This window comes from Myotis brandtii, unplaced genomic scaffold (genome assembly GCF_000412655.1).
Source record: "Myotis brandtii unplaced genomic scaffold, ASM41265v1 scaffold536, whole genome shotgun sequence".
Classification (NCBI taxonomy): Eukaryota; Metazoa; Chordata; class Mammalia; order Chiroptera; family Vespertilionidae; genus Myotis; species Myotis brandtii.
Genome location: NW_005369967.1, coordinates 3132411 through 3136222, shown reverse-complemented (window position 1 = coordinate 3136222; position 3812 = coordinate 3132411). Strand labels below are relative to the sequence as shown.

The window sequence follows — 3812 nt, the reverse complement described above, 5'->3', positions numbered from 1 at the left end:
GATGATGCCTCCAGCCCAAAATCCGCACCAAACAGTGACACGTTGTGGATGCATTTGTTTCTCGTGGATTTTCTGAACCCCAAATGGGACAATTTTGTCGATTAACCAAGCCATCAAGATGAAAATGAGCCTCAGCGACATTCAGCCACATTTATGCAAAACGGTTAAGGGAAATTTCAAAAAAAGAGTGCGTATGTGCCAGCAAAGCCATGGAGGCCATTTACCTGATATGCTATTCCATACATAACCCTATACTGTATACTTTATGAATCAATAAAAAATTTACAATTTTTAATTATAAACCTGTGTTTTCTATCAGAATTACTTCTTGCGTGAATTTTGGGACACCCTTTATTTTAAAAGGATGAATTTTATGGCATGTCAGTTATATCTAATAAAGTTCCTTTTTAAAAAATGAAAGGATGTATGTCCTATAGATCTTGTTGGAGAAATTTGTATTTAAATAGATCAGTTTTTCCCAGTTGGGGAGGCTCAGTGGTTGAGCATCAAACTATGAACCACGAGGTCACAGTTTGATTCAGGTCAGGGCACATGCCCAGGTTTCCGGCTCAATCCCCAGTAGGGGGCGTGCAGGAGACAGCTGATTGATGTTTTTCTCTCATTGATGTTTCTATCTTTCTCCTTTCCCCTCTCTGTAAAATCAATAAAAACATATTTAAATAGATCAGTTTCTTCCCTCCCCCCAAATTTAGACTGCTATTTGAAATGACCAATGAATAACATATCCTTTAAAATTTAAATGACATTACAATTAAACTATATATATAATATGTATTATTTATCTGAATTAATGTCATCTATGAGTAGCAGTTTATTTTAAAGTTGAAAATATTTTTTTTATTTTTTAAAATCCTCACCTGAGGACATTTTTTCCACTGATTTACAGAAGAGTAGAAAGGATAAGAGGAGGACTTGAGAGAAATATTGATTGGTTGCCTCCTGCGTGCACCTCAAATATCAAACCTGTGACCCTTAGATCCGCAGGCTGACACTCTAATTACTGAGTAAAACCAGCCAGAGCAAAAATTGAAAATATTTTTAAGTGAAAAATTTCTGAGCATGTTAGTATCCATATGTAGCTCTTAATATACTACCATCTAGTAAATGTTTGAGAGTATTTGAATGTTTGAGTATTTTCTTAGTTTTTTTTTTTAAAACAATTTCTAATGTTTGAACTTTTCCTTAGCATTCAGTCAGTTTTTAAAGATTCTTTACGTTTTTACCAGTGATATCAGGGCCAAGCAAAATAGAAGTCAAAGAGTAGATGAATTCTGGGAACTCTACATTTGATCAGTATTCAATCCTTGATGGAGCGATTAAGTAAGGGTTAAGTAATTTCAGTATCTTGATTTTTCCAGGATGAATTTATAAAACAGTGTTTCAGGGCTTCCTGAGTATGAATGTTAATATACAGGAGTTTCTTGGCCTCAGTAAGAAAAATAGGAATTTTTCACTTTTCTCTCTCTTCCTCCACACATTCTACACACTGGAAAGATTACTCACGTGTCCAATTCCACTTGCTAAGTACACTGCTCTTTTCACTATAAATGCCTGTATCAGAAAGGCCATCCTCATGTGGTCACTGAAGTTGATTAAATGTTCGTGTTATATAGTTATGTACAATATTATTAGTTTGCAATAAATGACCCAAGGGAGTATGTTAAATTCTTAATAAAAGCAAATAGATACTATGGGACTTGATCTTCTAAAGTTGGGTTATGTTATAGGTAGGGTTGCCAGATTTAGCAAATAGTAATTATTGAAGTAATCATTCACTGTTCATTTGAGATTCAAATTGAATTGGGCAGCCTGTGTTTTATCTGGCAACCTAATTATGGGAATAAGGAGAGAGCGGTTTTATGTACTATCCTTACAGAAAGCGGTCCAGAGTAGCTGTAGGATATAAACAGACTGAGTTGTCTACATATCTGTCCTGGCTGGACAGTGAAAGTTAAGGAAGTTTCCAGCAAAATCCTGGAATTGGGCTGGCATCCGACCAGATCCTGGTCTATTTTTAGGCTGCGGTAAATGGGGCAGTTATTCCAGAGACTGGGGAAAATCAAGTCTCATTTAAAGTTGTGGAGAAGAGATAAGTGCTGAAAAAGGGGGGAGGAGAGTGTGTCTTCAATATTGCCACAATGAAGGCCACTTCAACCACACCATTACCATGCCCGTAGCCCTCACCCCAGGCAAATAAGATAGGTATAAATGATGCTCTACTAACTGAAAGGAGCCAGAGGACTCCATTTTTTAATGTGTAGAGTAAGTATGCCAAGCAAAGAAACAGTGAAATGGAAAACTGGCCTTGAAATTGTCTGCACTGGAATGAAGACACCTCAAACTCAACACACCCATACCTGAGTCATTACCTTCCTCTCCAAATTCCTCCCCACTCCCTAAGCGCTGGCATGTGTTGGCTCTAGACATACACCCATGAGCAGAACAGACATGGTCCATTCCTGCTCTCAGAAAGCTTATAGCTGATAGCAGAGTGGAGGACACTACGATATAATCACAAAATAAATGATTAATTATACATTATGATATTGCTATGTCATCACAAGATAAATGATTAATTATACACTATGATACTGCTATTTAATCACGCTGGTATACTGCTGGTATACTGATTTTTATGAGGCTATTATATTAAACACTGATGAAACATCCTGAGAATAAAATAAGCTTTTTTAAAGCACTATACATTTTCCTACTTAGGGAAATAATGTCCCATTTAAACCATAATTTCTGGGATTTGGTGAATTGCTGTTAACTTCAGCATTATTGGTGATAATGTTGACTTTTAAACATTTACTTGCATATTTGTCATTAGTTTATCAGTCATCTTGTTGTCATTGAACAAAAAAAGTAGAAGGAGGTGATTTTTCTTGATGGGTGAATGTTTTCCATGTTCAGCCCATCTTTTATGGCAGCATACTAAACTGACTACCATATGCCATCTCTAGCACAGAGGATGTAATTTCTGTGAAATTCAAAGGGCAAAACTGACACCTGCCTATTCTAGCAGCGTACTGCCATTTACTGACAGAGGATAGCTCCTTGGAAAAGTACTACAACACACTGAAAAGGGGGCTTTTCACTGGATCTGGTAGAATTCCAAAGCACTTAACCTCCCTGGGGTCAAGGCCAAGGCTCCCAGCCTGCTGAAGTGCAGCTACTTCAGGCCTGGAACCAGCTGCTGGTTGACAGCTGTGCAGCCCCAGACGCCCACACTTGAGACCTTGAAGAGGAGCTCACCGCACCCAGTGAAACAACATACATATATTCCTATTTCCGAATAATGCTTCTTGTGTCTTGCAAATGCACTTGGAACTAATGGACACGAGTCCTCTCTGCATCTCAGAGCTTTCTCAAGTCGGTTTTGGCAATTGTCTTTTCACTTCTTTAAGCATCCTCCTCCCACCCTCTTTTTCCCCAGATACCGCTCCGTTATCTACCAGACGGTACAAGTTTAGCCTTTTACCGAATAGCCGGAGGGGAAATCATAGCACAGAACGGGGAGGGGGGCCGTGTTAAACATGTATCTGGTGGGGTAAGAACGGGTGCACCCACAAAACCCCTAAGCAACCTTACCCCGCGAGTCCTGGCTCCCTTCCCTTGGACAGGGCTCGGGCGACCCCGGGCTGGGACGAGAGGAGGAAAGACGCCTGGCCGCAGCCCCTGCCCGCGGCCCTCCCTCATCTCTCTGCGCCCTCGGGCTGCATGTTCCCGACCTGGAAAAGGAGAGCGGGGTGGGGGGCCGAACGGGTCCCGGCGCGGGGCCTCCGGGA

General features: G+C 40.3%; 1 protein-coding gene across 1 annotated transcript in view; it reads right to left on the bottom strand.

Moving 5' to 3' along the window:
• EXD2 (exonuclease 3'-5' domain containing 2) overlaps positions 1-3804 on the bottom strand; it is an 82535-nt gene extending 78731 nt beyond the window's left edge. Inside the window, exon 1 of the mRNA XM_005877934.2 lies at positions 3616-3804. The gene's annotated coding sequence lies outside the window, so the exon portion shown is untranslated. The remainder of the gene's footprint in view (positions 1-3615) is intronic.
• Positions 3805-3812: the final 8 nt, after the last annotated feature.